Source organism: Carettochelys insculpta, chromosome 11 (assembly GCF_033958435.1).
Source record: "Carettochelys insculpta isolate YL-2023 chromosome 11, ASM3395843v1, whole genome shotgun sequence".
Classification (NCBI taxonomy): domain Eukaryota; kingdom Metazoa; phylum Chordata; order Testudines; family Carettochelyidae; genus Carettochelys; species Carettochelys insculpta.
The window spans coordinates 13,217,807-13,234,296 of record NC_134147.1 but is presented as its reverse complement, the minus strand read 5'-3'; the positions used below and the strand labels follow the sequence as shown (position 1 = coordinate 13,234,296).

Below are 16,490 nucleotides of genomic sequence, written 5' to 3'. Positions count from 1 at the left end.
TTATGGTAATAGAGCACAAGTGAAAGAAGTAGGATCATGCTGTTTTGCCAAGACTCCAAGTGGAATTAAATTTCAGATTTGGCCAGAGAAAGGAAGACCTGAATGTGGAGGAAAGTGTATTGGGGAGCAGGGACACCAGCCCCAGTTGTGTAAGGGGGCAGTCAGCAATGCCAGCCCCTTGGAGATGGCTGGGCAGGGCTCAGGCAAGTAGGGATGCCAGTAGGGTTTGAACTGGCCCCATGCATGGGACAGATGGATGGCCTTGGGCTGGCCCTGCACAGGTAAGAGGCAGGGAAGGCTCAGGCCAGCCCTATGAGTGGGAGAAGGGGATGGTGTGTGGGCCTTGAGCCTACCATGTGTGTTGCCCTGTTTTCCGTCTGGGAAAATATAGTCACTCTATATTGCTAGGAATGGGCCCAGTCAAAAATCCTGCTTCCTACCATCCCAAGGCATGGAGGGAATTAGGAAGTAGGAATCTAGATCCTATCTGGCTATCTCTGCATTGGGCTGAACCTAAAACCCAGGAATCACACACCCCTTAGCTTTGCAGCTTGTGCCTCTCTCTGTATCTCACGAGAGCTTATTCTCGCTTTTCTTTATGGATGGTAATGAATTCCCCAGAACAGAGCTGAATGCACTGAACTCTACCTTCTGTTTTGTTCCCAGAGCTGTGAAACTAGCAGCTGCTATGAAATAGCTGTCAGCTAGAAAAGGGCTCTCAATATTAGTATGCAAAGAGGCATGCACCAAGCAGCCCACTTTGTTTTGAGGTTCCTACATCCAGTACAAGCTGTTTGCTGTGCCTGTGTCAAATCTAGGAATTCTAAAGCAAAGTGAACTGCCTGCTGCGTGTGTTTGCATATCAATACCAGAATGGTTTTCTGGCTTCACAGATGATTCATAGCAAGACTGGCTTGAGCTCCAGTAATAACATTAGGTGTCTGGATATGTGTGAATACAGTGAAATTTTTGTTTGTTTTTCAAGGCCAATTCAGAAAAGATTTCCTCGGTTTGAGCCACCTTCATTCATTAGTTTGGGCTGCAACCTATATGCAATCTACACTTAAAAAATCATGTTACTGCACCATGCTGATGGTGACTGACAAGGAAATAGATATGTCTGCATCTGAATATCTAAAGCGTATAAGCACAGTCCATTCCAAAAGCTTATGCGGGGAGGGGTTCAGACAGAATTCTGCAAAGATTTATTCAGATGCTTACCTTAAATCAAAAGCACCTCCTGAGATTTGAAAAATGGCAGATTTAAAAACAAAATATTAATATTGGAAACTTATTGACTCAGTGGGTGGAGTCTTTATCATCACGAGTTTGATCCAGACTGGTAGCAACCACTGAGCAATGTGGCCTGTTTTTCAGAAGCTCATGTAATAGTGAGGTGGGCCCAGGGTGGGTCCAAGAGGAGGGGCAGCAGGCCACAGTGGGAGGAGGGAGACAGGGGGCCTTGCGGGGGGTGGGAAGATGGGCAGAGGAGGGCAAGAGTAGGGGCCAACAGGCCTGGTAAGGAGTTCCACAGGTTGACTGGTTGCTGTGTGAAGAAATATTTCCTGTTTGTTTGTTTTTAAACCAGTTGCCTATTAATTTCATTTGGTGACTCCTGGCTTCCATGTTATGAGAAGGAGTAAACAGAACTTCCTTACCTACTTTATCCACACCAGATTTTATAGACCTCAGTTATGTCTCCCCTTAATCATCTCTTTTCCAAACTGAAAAGTCACAGTTTCCTTAATCTTTCCTTGTACAGAAGCTGTTCCATACCCCACTCATATCAGTTGCCCTTTTCTGAACCTTTTCCAATTCCAGTACATCCATTGTGAGATGGGGAGACCACACCTGTACACAATATTCAAAATGTGCATGTACTATGGATTTCTATAGAGACAATGTGATATTTTCTGTCTTATGTGTCCCCTTCTAATGATACATTAGAAAATGATACTTCTGTTCACTTTTTTGCTGCTGCGGCACACTGAGTAGACATTTTCAGAGAATTACCCACAATGACTCCAAGATATTTCTTCATAGAATCATCAGGAGGTCATCGAGACCCTGCCTAAAGCAGGATCAACCTTAACTAAATCATTCCAGCCAAGACTTTGTCAAGCTGGGACTTAACAACCTCTAGGGATGGAGATTCTACCACCTCTCATTCCAGTGCTTCACCACCCTCCTAATGAAATAGTTTTACTAATATCCAACCTACACCTCTTCCTCTGTAACTTGAGACCCTAGTGCCTTGTTTTGCCATCTGTCACTACTGAGAACATCCTCTATCAATCCTTTTTAGAGCCCCCCCTTCAGGAAGTTAAAGGCTGCTATCAAATCACCCCTCAGTCTTCTCTTCTGCAAACTAAATAAGCCCAAATCTCAGCCTGTCCTCAGGTCATGTGCTTCAGCCCCCTCATCATTTTCATTGCCCTCTGTTGGACCTTTTCCAGTGCATCCACATTCTTTCTATACTGCAGTCTGGGAGCAGAACTGGATGTACTCCAGATGTGGCCTCACCAATGCCAAATAGAGGGAAATAGTAACTTCTCTAGATGTGCTGGAAATGCTCCTTCGAATGCATCCCAATATGCCGTGCTTGGATGGTAACAGCTAATTTAGATCCTCTCATTTTATAGTTTATGTATAATTGGGATTATGTTTTCCTTTGTGTATTACTTTGCATTTAGCAACATTAAATTTAATCTGCCATGTTGTTGCCCAATCACACAATTTTTGAGAGATCCTTTGTAGCTCTTTGCAATATGCCTGGGTCTTACCTGTCTTGCAGTAATTTGTGTAATCTGCAAATTGTGCTACCTCACTCTTTACCCACTTCTTCCAAATCATTTATACCCTCTCTTTGTTTCCTATCTTTTCATCAGTTACAAGTCTACGAAAGGACATTCCCTCTTATCCCTGACAGCCTATGAATAGGGTCTTTGATCAGTGGGGAACTAAAAATATTTAGAAGCATTTTAACGAGTTATGTAATAATGCTGTTTTCCTGAAGGGGGTTTAGCAAGTCTTAATTAGAATGGTTGCTTCAGTGGTGTGGAAGAGGATGACTGAGAGTTCAGGAGTTTTGGGTGGCTCTGTCGTGAGAGAGTCTCAGTTGGCTGCCTTTTCCAGGTTGGGTTGACTGAGCAGCCAATAACAAGTTAGACACGTTGTAGGGTTGCTCTGAAAAAGGAGAACCAAACCTATGTTGGAAAGAACTGAGTTATGTCTGGACTGGCATGGACCAGTGGACCAGATGAAGAAAGGAAATTGTATCCATTTGTCTGTAAGTAGTTGGGCAGTAGAACTCTGTTTGTTTTCAAATAGACTTTCCTTTCATAGAAAGTCGAGTGTGGATATTTGAAAAATTGAGGCACAGTGCTCTCCAGTCGGCCATCTTCTTAGAATATGGTTATACAGTCTTTTGAAATGTTCTGACCATTTTTATTTATCTTGGCACAAAACTACCAGTCAAGCTGTTTCCCCTTTGAGCTCATTGTTTTTAAAGGAAGCTGATGGGCAGACACTTGCTGAGATTTTTTTTTAAATTGGTAGGAAAAATGCAGATAAAAAAACCAACCCTGATTCATAAGAACTTTCCTCTAGATCTCTATGGTTCTCATATGAAATTAAAAATGTTAATATAGAAAAATCTCAGTTTTGTAAGTCTCATCCTTGTGTGAACTTGTTACTATGACAAAAGAAGTAGTTTCAAAGGTTAGGCTGTGTGCTGTAAATACATAATCCTATTACTGAATTTTATTTTATGATCTCTGTGCAGACTGGACGAAAGAACCCAACTATAAAGGGTGAACAAGGCCTGACATTCCAATAGATGCTTCTTAGAAGCTTTAAAAATATTTCCATGCCTCTGAATTTTGAATTCTTGTAAAATGGATAAGATATTCTTCTTATTTTAGTTACTCCCAGAACCTAACCATATTTGTGTACAATAAAAATGAAAATCAAGACATGGTCTGTCCTTCAAATTCATGAAGTATAAGTTTATTTATTGCCTGATGAGATTTACTTGTAATATGCACCCCGCTGTATTTTAGAACACTGTTGCTTGAGGCACCTAGCAAATGAAAGAAAGTGAAATAGCAAACCCAAGAAATAAAATTTGTCAACAATGTTATTTTATACTCTTGTGGAAGGAGTTAAATATGCCCATATAATCTCACTAAATCCTTGTGCTGTCATGGCATGAGGGGGAAGGTCCTCTTGTGGATTGGTAAGTGGTTAAAGGATAGGAAACAAAGGACAGGTACAAATGCTCAGTTTTCGGAATGAGAGAGGTAAATAGTTGTGCACCCCCCTCCATCACCTAGGGTCTGTTGTGAGACCAACTGTACATTTCCTAATAAATTAGACGAGAAGATTGTTTAATAAAAAGAAAAAAAAAGTTGGCTGAAAACTATTTGGTATGGAAAGAAATTACATAATATTTGTCCTTGCAGAAGATGCCCCAACCCTTAAAAATATGCACAAGCCACTGAAATGTGGCTACTTCCAGGTTAGGTGATAAGTCAGTTGGCACTGAGCACACACACACAATGTTGTGGAGAGCAGAAACGTGGCCAAGGTCAGTGGTAGACCCCTTCTCTTACAAACGTCCTGGGAACTGTAGGGTAGGATTCCAAAAGCAATCAACATTGACATTGATGTCAGCAGGGGAAAAGCAAGGGTCGTGTTCCTATTGGCCTCAGTGGGAAGAATTATGCAAGGAGAGAACAGTTCTGAAAATCTCAGCCTTGGTTTGTTCGCACTGAGCACATAGCAGGTAGGCTTATTTCATTCCTTACTTCTTTCCAAAGATCCCATGTGCTCTCCTCAGCTGCAGTTCTAAATAGGGTTATCCGCCTGTCTAGGGGGTTTCCCAGGATCATCCTTCTCTGTAGGTGCTATCCCAGGAAATCTCAGCATATGCTGTCAGCTGTCGACTTTTATGGGCACAGGATAGTCCTCAAGTGCCCAGTATTTTGCATTTCAAAAGGGTCAATCCTGTTTTAAAAACAGGCTGCTATGCTCACAGTTCAGGAGTTGGGTCTCGGCCTAGTATTTGTTACCAAAGGAGCCCCAGAATGCTGCACTCAGTGCTCACTTCACAGTGTTTCCGCTCTGCTGCTGATCCCCTAAGATTGATGTCTTTATTCCAAAGAGAGCCCCACGTCAGGCAGCTCCTCTGTCAGCCTGGAGAAGTCCCACTGTTCACAGAACAGGGAACACACCCTTATTAGCTCAGCTCTATTCAAGCCAAGTCTGCTCCTAATATTGTCACCCCCACCATACCACCACCACCACCACCCTTCCCGGTTTATCTCAGCTTATGCAGCAAGAGAAAGCAATGGAAGCAGAGGGAGGAGAGCAAGGGGTCATTAGCAGAAGGAGGTGGGGATTTCAGTTACCCCTTCAGAAAAATGGAAAAGACTTGGGTTAAAAAAAAGACCTTTAGAAATATAAGCTTGCCAGAAATGGAGCACCTGCGGATAGCAAATACCTCCGTACCCAGCAGGTTGCACAGTGCCAGTCTTAAGCACGTCCCTCTTGCTATGCTAATGGAAGAGCAGCAGCAGAAAGACAGTTGAATGTAAAGCATTCTCTTGTTTCTAGTGCTGAGCAGAAGCATCAGACTGTTCTCTGCCTATAGTGTCTCGGCAGGGAAGTATTTCCACTCTGTTCATTAGGTGTCAGATTACACCTATAAATCAATGTAGATTTATTTCATTGGTGTCCCAGGCAAGGTTTGAAACAAAAGCCTCCAAAAAGTGAGGCTGATGCATTCACTGAAACCCCATGGACTAATAGGTGACCTAAAAGCATTTTGTAAAACAAAGGTTAGAAAACTAGAAATGTTCTGTTTTTTGGTACATACGGCAGGATTTTCTTTCCTAATTTTTGTAAACAATCAGTCTAAAACCTTGACTTCATACTGTAGACAGACCTCTAATCAGTACAATACAAGTACAATCAATGTAAAATATACACCATACTTCACAACACCCCTTATTCTGTTCCAGTTCTTATCAATGTCTTGACTAATGATTTAGATAATGACAGAGTGTATTTATACAGTTGGCAGATGATACCAAGCTGGGAGGAGCTGCAAGGGCTTTGGAGAGATGGGATTATAGCTCAAAATGATCTGGAGAAATGGCCTGAGATAAACAGGATAAAATTCAATGTGGATAAAGGTAAAGTACTCTACATAGGTAGGACGTACACATCCAAAATGGAAAATGACTAACTGGGAAGGAGTACTATGGACAGGGATCTGGAGGTCATAGCAGACCACAAGCTAAGTAAAAGTCAGCAGTATAATACATCCCAGAATGATGTTTGGGTTTTTTGCAGTGGTATTAGCAGGACTGTTTGTGAATAAGAAGTCATTCTTCCAGTCTACTCCACGCTGATTAGCCTCAACTAGAGTATTGCATCCAGTTTCAGGTGCCATATTTCAGGAAGGATATAGACAAATTGGAGAAGGTCCAGAGAGGAGCCACAAAAGTGATTAAAGGTCTAGAAGAGTGGTGTCCAAAAAAAATTTAAGGATTGCCACAGCCCTTCCCCCACAAGCCAGGCACCCTCTTTCCCCACCCCCCTGGCACCTGCCTTCCTCCACACACCCCCATCTAAACTGCCAGCGACTCAGCAGAGCTGCTGTGCAAGGTGCTCTGCCACCACTGGAGGTGCCACCCTGCGAAGAGTCCTGCCACTGCTGCAGGTGCGTGGCTGGAGGTGCATGGTGCAAGGTGCCGTGCCACTGCTGGAGGTGCTACCACTGGAGGTGTGAGGTGCCCTGCAGCTAGAGCCATGGCCTGGGGCTGTGCCTGGGGCTATGCCTGGAGTTGTGCCATGAGCCTCAGGAGGAGCCACCTCTGCTGCTGCCATCATGCACTTGTTCCATGGAGGGTGCTGCATGTGTGCTCTGACAAGCTGCTTTGCCATACCATGGTGTGCAGTTTGTCACACATGGGCCTAGAAACCTCAGGTTTAGACACTGCAGGTCCAGAAAACATGACCTAGGAGGGGCAATGGAAAGAACTGGACTTGTTTAATTTAGAAAAGAGGAGACTGAAAGGGGACAAACAGCTTTCAAATACCTAAAAGGCTGCCACAAGGAGAAAGGAGAAAAAAAAATCTCCTTAATTTCTGTGGATAGGCCCAGAAGCAAGGGTGTTAAATTGCAGCAAGGAAGATTTGGGTTGGACATTAGGAATAACTTCCTAACTGTCAGGGTGGTAAAACACTTGATTAATTTGCCTAGGGAAGTTGCAGAATCTCCATCACTGGAGATTTTTAAGACCATGTTAAACAAAAACCTGTCAGAAATGGTCTAGGTGGTGCTTAGTTCTGCCATGACCGCAGGGGATTTGACTTGATGACCACTCGAGGTTCCTTCCAGTTCTAATAGTCTACGATTAAGTTTAATATGAAACAAAAAAAAAATAGGAAATATATGGGAGCAATGCTAATGAGTTAGTTTTTATTGATCGATCCTGAGGGCTCATCTACAGGTATGGCTAAATTAGCATTGCTGCCATGGATGCAGCAGTGTTGCTTTAGTTGTGAAGGCGTCAGTTAGCAGTGAAGGTAAGTCAATGGGGAAGCATCTCTCATTGACACAGAACAGTGTAAACACCACTATAAGTTTATCTAAGTTATGTCAACTTCAGTTAAGTAGCTTAAAATAGTGAAACTTATGCTACGTCTACACTACAAGATAAATTTGAAATTATTAAAATTGACTTTATAATGCTTTTTTTCTAAATCTATTTTTAAGTATCCTCACTTCCTACCAGCTCCCAACAAATTTAACATATTGCTTCCACACTGAAATCAAACGTTGACTGTTTGCAGCAGTGCATTGTGGGAACCTATCCCAACATTCCCTCAGCCCCGCATTCTGAGCTGGGAGCCAGGTGCAGCAGCGCTGTTGGTTTCCCAGGTCCCTGCAGCTTGGGGGACCCAGGAAACTGACAGCGCAGCAGCCCTGGTCAATTTCCTGGCTCCCGCTAGTAGGGAGAGCGAGGAGCCAGGTGCAGCGCGTAGCTTTGTGGGATACATACAGGACTCTTGTGGAGGCTAATAAATTCGAATTAAGGATATGGCGCTGCCATGCTAGCCTTTATTAGAGATTTTAAATTCAAAATGGACGCTATACCCATTTGTTAATATTGACATTTTGTTATCGATACTAGGGAAGACTAAATCGAGCTAATGACATTCACAGTGAAGACAGTGACATTTTAATGTTGAGCTAAGTCCTTTAAATTTGATTTTTATCTCCGTGTAGACACAGCCTATGATTGACTTACTGCATTTCCTTGGTTATTTTGACCCTGCACTGCAGCATTTCACTAGTAAGTTGATTAATGTAAGTGGGATCATCTTGCTGCCATTGTTTGACCAAACACCTTTAACTAATTGTTAATTAATGATTTAACTGGGCAGATATCCGTGTGATATGGTTGTTTAGATAAAGTGGTTAGAAGAATGTGGTGTGATGCTACTGGTTTTTGCCTTCCCTCCTTTCCCTCCCCCACCCTCAAACCCACCTAAAACATAAAAACAACAACAATTATAGTGATACTGTTCATGGGCCAGTAACCACAAAGGCTGCTTTCTGCTGAACAGGGGCTTTATGCCTATGAATTTTTGTAGTTCAAATTGAAATATTTGTAGTGTTTTTCACTAGTAATATAGTACAGTACAGTATTACTCACTATAAACCATATAAACATTCAGGCCCTGTGATGGAACTCAAATGGGAAGTGAGAATTAGAACCAGAGAGAAAACCACAAGGGAGATGGAACTGCTAATAGTAAAGAGAAAATATGGTGTTTTACATCTGCATAAATTGCAAATCTGATTTGATTTTAGAGCAGGGTTCTATCTAAGAAATTAATTTTAAATAAAGGCTTCTGAAAATAGAATGAGATCGTGATGCGACCAACCATGGAAGTGTAGGCCAATCAGGTTTTTCCTTATGTAATGTATATATGAATATAATGTATGTTTCAGCTTCTGATATTTGCTTTTTTAGGGCCACTTGTGTCCTTCATTTCAGCAAAGCCTCTGGCTAGTGGGAATAATTTACAACATAATAAATGTTTAAGAATAGCTGATGTAAATTAACTTTTTTTTTTAAATCTACCTGCCTGGGCACTGATTATTTCTCTTTCTTGTCCCCTCCTGGATTAAAAACTGAGTGTGGGGATTAATAAACAAATCTGCACAAACGGGGTGAGGGAGAAAGTCGTCTCATGCATCATTAACTGCTGATCAACTGATGGGAACAAAGGGTAGGAAAAGGTCACTTTTCAGAATAGAACTAGATAAGTAGTGGTGTTCCTCAGGGATCAGTGCTTGAAACGGTGCTATTCAACAGATTCATAAATTACAATAAGCTCTTCAATCTCCCCAACCCTGGGAGTGGGATGTTGCTGGATATTCAATTATTCCAGTTAATGGAGAGGTGCTGGGGGTCAGTGTCCCCCCATAAGAAAATTCAGCTCCTCCCACCTCTCCAGTGCCAGCTCCCACTCAACTGCTGCCCCCTTTACCTTTTGGTGGGGACAGCAGGACCTGTTTGCCGGGCAGCGGTCACAGTCATGCTCCATGGAGCTGCTTGCAGCACAGCCACAGAGCACTGAAAGGAGCCTCTTGTTGGGTAGTGGAGCCACCTGTGAGGCAGTGAAGCCCCACAAGAAGCTGCTTGCAGCACAGGTCTCCCATCTCATAAAAATATACTGGAATTGGGAATGGTATAGAGCAGTGCCACAAGAATGCTTGGAGTATGGATCAGACTCCATCTGAGGAGTGATTAAAAAGACTGGAATTTTACATCTAGGAAAAGAAACAACTAAGATGGGCTATGACAGTGGTCTATAAAATGTTGACTGGTGTGGAGAAAGTGAATAAGGAAATGACTTTTACTCTCTCATAATTTGGTGACTCCTAGTTTTTGCATTAAATCCGTAGGCAGCAGGTTTAAAATTAAAAAAACGCTTCTTCCCCAAATGCATGTTCAGCCTGTGGAACTCATAGCCAGGGGATGCCGTCAAGGCCAAGACAGGATTCAGGAAAGAAGTTCATGGAGTATAGGTCCATGAATGATTATTAGCCATGCTGGGCAGCGATGTAGCACCATGCTCCCCCAGGGGTCCATGAAAAAAATAAAAACTCAAAATGATCATAGAAAATAGTTGGTTTTGATAGGGGAACGCAAATGGTTTGGGGGTCCACACTAGTGAAAAGGCTGGTGGTTTCAATCATTGTCCTGCAACCCACTAACAGTGACCTGTTTACGTGCATTGTTCTCCAGCTGTTATATACTTAGGATCTCATGTCCATTTTTTTAATTCACAAATTGTGTACACAGTTCTAAAGATTATTTTTTCCTAGTGCTCCTTACCCATTAGATTTTCCACATTAACTTGTACGAAGCATCTACAGATTATATTCATATTCTTATCAGGTCTTTAATGTACTTCAGCTAGTTAAATCTCTTCAGTTCTGGACTTTTTTCAGTACATTGTCATAGTTTTGGTGCAGCATACAAATGACTTCTTTTTAAATTTTTCTGTGTATTATTTTACAAGAAACTAACAAGAATGGGCCACTTTTTAAAGAGGATCTAAAGGCTCCATTTTGAGGCCTGCAATAATTATAGGTACAAATATGCAGGCACAGCCAAGTACTTAAGTCCTAAATGTTGTTATTACTTTCCTGAATGATTGTGGGCACAACACTGGAATCTCAGGCTCAAGAAAATTCTCCAGGGCATAATTTACACTGGCACTGAGATTTGGCCCCAAACTGCCATTTATAAAAAAAACAACATTGTACAAATTCTATGAGAGCACTAAAGTACCAACTCCATGTCTTGTGATATTTTTCATTAAACTGGTTGGTCTTTCATGACAGTTGAAGGCACACTAGTCTGCTGATCAGTAATAGAGAGGGAGCTATGTTAGTCTATATACTATCAAAACAAAAAAGCAGTCAAGTATCACTTTAAAGACTAATAAAATAACGTATTAGGTGAGCTTTTGTGGAACAGACCCACTTCTTCAGAACAGACTCAATATTTAAGGACCTCTCTCCACTGATCCCACTTAGGAATTCAAAAGGAAATTACAACTACTGCTCAAGGAACTCCCTGCTGCTACCCAGGACCCAATTCAATGGACACACCGTCTGAGCCCCAGCCTGGATTATTCTATTTACTTCCCAAAATCCACAAACCTGGAAACCCTGGAGGCCCTATCATTTTGGGCATTGGCATCCTCACCACTGGTCTATCCAGTTACATCGACTCCCTCCTCAAACCGTATGCCACCAACACTCCAACCTAGCTGTGAGAGACCACCGACTTCCTGAGGAAATTACAAAACATTGGAAAAGTTCCTGACAATGCCATCCTTGCCACAATGGATGTAGAGGCTCTGTACATTAATATGCCACACAAAGACAGATTACAAGCAATCAGGAATACCATCCCTGATGTCAACACAGCCAGTCTGGTGTCTGACCTCTGCAACTTTGTTCTCACCCACACTTATTTCTGATTTGGGAACAATTTATGCCTCCCAGATTAGTGGAACTGCTATGGGCACCTGCATGGCCCCACAATATGCTAATGTATTTATGGCTGACCTGGAACAACGATTCCTCAGCTCTTGTCCCCTATTACCCCTCTTCTACTTAAGATACATTGATGACATCTTTATGATTTGGACCCATGGTACAGAGGCTCTAGAAGAATTCCACAGAGGCTTTTAACAATCTACACCCCACCATCAATTTATGCCTCGATTACAACATGCAAGAGAGACATTTCCTGGACACTACAGTACTAATCAAGGATGGCCTGATCAGTACCACACTGTACTGGAAACCCACTGATTGCTACACTTACCTATACCCTTCTAGCTTCCATCCTGCACACACAACTAGATCCATTATTTACAGTCAAGGCCTTAAGTACAATTGCATTTGCTCTGATCCAACAGACAGAGACCAAAAACTACAAGATCTCTACCAAATATTCATAAACCTGAACTACCCACCAGGAGAAATAAAAAAACAAATTGACATGGCCAGACAAATACCCAGAGACCAGCTACTCCAAGATAGGCCAAAAAAAGCCAAGAACAGAACACCACTGGTCATCACCTACACCCCCCAACTCAAACCACTGCAACAAATTATTAAAGACCTACAACCTATCCTTAATCAGGATGCCACACTCCAGATGGCCCTCGGTGACATGCCTGTTCTCTCCTATAGACAACCTCCCAACATCATAAGGATTCTAACCAATAGCCACAGTCTATACTGCAGGAATACCAGTCCTGGGACTTTTCCTTGCAACAAAGCCCGCTGCCAGCTTTGTCAACATATCTATTCTGGTGATAGCATCACTGGACCTAACCAGGTTACTCACAAAATCATGGGCACATTCTCATGCTCCTCAACTAACATCACATATGCCATCATGTGCCAACAATGCCCAGATGCTTTGAATATTGGACAGACTTCAAACTCTCTCAGACAAAGAGTTAATGGACACAAAACAGACATCAAAACATTCCTGATCCACAAACTAGTTAGTCTACATTTTAATGGAATGGGCCATTCTGTTAATGACTTAAGAGTCTGCATTTTATTGAAGAAGAATTTCCAATCTGCTTTACAAAGAGAAGCTGCTGAACTCTTTCATATTCAAATTCGACACATTAACACGTGGTTTGAGCCGGGATGCAAACTTTCTGGGACATTATAGGGGCTCTTTGGCATACTTGTCTTAATCTAATTCTTGACTCCCTCCCCCTACCGCTCCCCCCCCGCCCCTCTGCTCTCTGATTTTCTCACCTTGATAATTTTTTCTCTGACTTTTCAACTTTGATTACTGTTTTGGTTCTCTGTGCCTTAAATATTGAGTCTGTTCTGGTCTGGCTATGGTATGAAGAAGTGGATCTGTCCCAAGAAAGCTCACCTAATAAATTATTTTGTTAGTCTTTAAAGTGCTGCTTGACTGCTTTTTTGTTTGATAGTCTGCTGATGGCTGTTAAGATGATTTCCAGCATCTGAGAAAATACTGTGTTCTCAAAATGTATGTATTTGTTTCACTTTTGGAAGCAGATTTTTTTTCCTGTCAGCCTCTGTGAGGAATGCCTTTCCTGCATGCTACAGCTTGGCATGGATTAAGCGTCACGTGTCCCACTGAACAAGACCAATTCTCAGGACCAAACTGCTTGTAGGCCTGTTGTATAACAGGTTTAGGAAGGCTGGCCTGCTCTGAAGATTCCCTTTAACCACTCCCCAACAGCTGCTTTTTCAGTAGGCCACAAGGATTTAATCTTCACTTGGTTTTGTTTTAGATGCCATCTCATTAAAGCTCAGTGGTGTCCAGTTCATATTAACCTAATTATTACTTCAAGACAAAAGGGGTCCTACATTTCTGTTCCTGAATTTTAAAATCACTGCAGACTCTATGGAACAGAAGTGATGGCTGCTCTTTGGCCTCTGACACTGCAGCCTGTTCCATATAGTCAGCACGCTTCCCCACTTAATAGTGGCCATTCAGTGCCAATCTTGCGTCCATCCGTATCTGCTCCCTTCTCACAAGTAAATATAAATACTGCAGTTCCTGACAGTGAGAATCCCTTTCTTCCCCTTTCCTTGGAGCTGTGAAGAAAAGGGGGGGAGGTCAAGGAGAGGATACAGGAATGGTGAATGTTTAGACTTTCCTCCCAAAAGCCCCCGAGTTCAACAACCAGGGCTCCTGTTATTTTTGCCATCCATAGGCAGAATAAATTTTGTTAAGTGCCCCAAGGAAAGTGCAGATGTGCAGCACCAGTGGAAACACGTTGCCCACTGTGGGCACTCTTCTAATCACCTGGGGGGTGCCTGAATCTCTCCTGGGTGGCTGCCAAGCACTCGGCACTGTCCACAACCCCTTGGAACAAAGTAAATTTAATCTATGTATAAAGCAGAAGGGAAGGGGAGTAAAGATTGCAGTATGGAAAAAGCCACCTTCTTTCTTAGATAGCATGGTGCAGAGTCAGCATCCAAGTTCTTCTGGGTGCTTTGATGAGTGAAGGCTCTTGCTGCAGGAGCAGCATTTCTAGACAGAGTAACATGAGAAAAACAGAAGCGGAAGTGTGATGGGGATAAACTCACTCCACTGGAGTTCATGTTTCCAGAAAGCAAGGAACTGCTTCCATCTTGGCTTTCATTACAGAGTATGTTTGTATTGTACGTAGGTAAGAAAGTTTGTGTAATTGTATAGTCCCCAAGTTTGGGTGGTAATTTTTGATAGGGGGTGCAGAAGGTTTGAATTGTGACCTGAGGAAGGGGATTGGAATGCAGGATCAGGGAGTGGGTATGGGTACAGGAGAGGATTCTGGCCTAGGGCAATGGAATTGGAGGAGGATCAGGGTGTGGAAGGAAGTTGGCGTTCAGGAGGAGGTGGGATGTCAGAGGCACACGCTGGCTGAGAGGTGCTTGCTTAAACACCCACACACACAGAACCACAGAGAGAAGACCGCGGCTTTGAGCGGCACTGCTCCATGCTACAGAGTCAGGCCATGACTGGATTAAAATGCTTGGGGAGCTGGATCCTCTGAATGGCCCTATCTTACCTTAACCTGGTATAGTTAGGATATTTTGGAAGGCTTTTGGAGAGTGCAGTTATACTGTGATGCTGATCTCATGATGAGAATAACTTGAAAGTCACCTAGCCTGTAGGTGTTGATGCAGTTTAATGGCAGCATGGTATGGTTATGGATGTTTAATTTTACAAAGGTAGTAAACTGAGTTTATATGTATACTGATGCAGAGCACAGTATGTTAGGATAAATGCCTCTAAGAATATCCAGTAGACCATTCCAGAATGTGGCATGAAATAAAACATACATAGCGTGAAATGGAAAGCATGATGGCTTGGTTATTTTAAAAGTTACTTGTATTCCTCTAATACTGTCAGTAGTATATAACAGCATATTCTCAGATGTGTGAGAAGGGTGCCTATTGTTAACTTACCTGTTTGTGATCACAATGGACGGGATTATGAACAGGACAACAGATGGCCATCAGTGAGGCATTCATTGGACACTTTTCAAACAGCTAGAGGACATAGTCAGCAAAATCAATGTCACCCACCTTTCACATAGACATGAAAGCATGGAAGAAAAAGTCACAACACTAGACAAAACTGCTGCAAGCACCAGACTGAGTATTAACAAGGGAAAGACCAAGACGATGAGGATCAACCTGTCCAACACCACCACCATCACACTGGGAGGGGATGACCTGGAAAATGTGGAGCAGTTCAACTACTTGGAGTATTATGGGCAGAGATGGAGGAACAGATAAAGATCTCAATGCCAGGTTAGGGAAAGCAACAGCTGCATTCATGATCTCTGTCTCATATGGAATTCACAAGCAATCTGTGAAGATGAAACTGTGGATCTTCAACACAAATGTAAAGAGTGTGTTCTTGTATGGATGTAAGACCTGGTGTACTAAAAAGTCTTCAAACCACAAATATACCTCTTATAGAACTGGAAGGGACCTTTACAGGTCATTGAGTCCAGTCCCCTGCTTGCAGAGCAGGACCAAGCACCATCCCTGACTTTTTTTTTTTTTTTAAATCTATTTGCCCCGGATCCCTAAATGGCCCCCTCAAGGATTGAGCTCACAAGCCTGGGTTTAGCAGGCCAGTGCTCAAACCACTGAGCTGTCTCTGTCTCTCTCCCACTTTTGTACACAGATGCCTGAGATACATCCTTCACATCAAATGGCAAGACTTTGTCACAAATGAGGAGCTTCGGAACAGAGCACGACAAGAATGAATGGACTTTGAAATCAAGAGAAGAAAGTGGGAATGGCTAGGCCACATGCTCAGGCCCTGTATACACTTGCCCCCTCCTTTCAGAGGGGGCATGTTAATGAGGCAGTTCGGAAGATGCTAATGAAGGGCTGATGAATATGCAGCATCTCATTAGTATAGTGGCTGCCACACGCAATTCAAAAGTGCCACTTTCGGAACACATGCCACCCTTTTAGACAGGCGCCTTTTTGAAAGGACTTCTGCCTATTTGGTTTTAGGAAGAAGGGGCTTTTGAAGTCAAGGGGTCCTTTTGAAAGGCCCCCAGCTGCCTGGGTGGTGTGCATTCTGAAAGCAGCAGTTTCAAACTGCGTGTGGCGACCACTATGCTAATGAGATGATGCATATTCACGTCAGCCCCTCATTAGCATCTTCCAAACTGCCTCATTAACATGCCCCAACTGTACATACGGCCTCAGACAAACCATCATCCAGCATAGTCCATCAAGCTCTCACATGGAACCTGCAAGGAGAATGCAAAAGAGGAAGACCTCAGACAACTGAGACTGAAGGACAACAGGGGTACTCCTGGAGCCGGCTAGAAATTTTGTCCTTAGATAAAGTGAAGCAGAAAAGACTTGTAGATGA

At 42.8% G+C, this 16,490-nt stretch overlaps 1 protein-coding gene across 7 annotated transcripts in view; it reads left to right on the top strand.

Annotated features, from left to right (window-relative positions):
• The window catches only part of IQSEC1 (IQ motif and Sec7 domain ArfGEF 1), a 723,956-nt gene that overhangs the window by 549,682 nt on the left and 157,784 nt on the right, over positions 1–16,490 (top strand). The window lies entirely within an intron of this gene.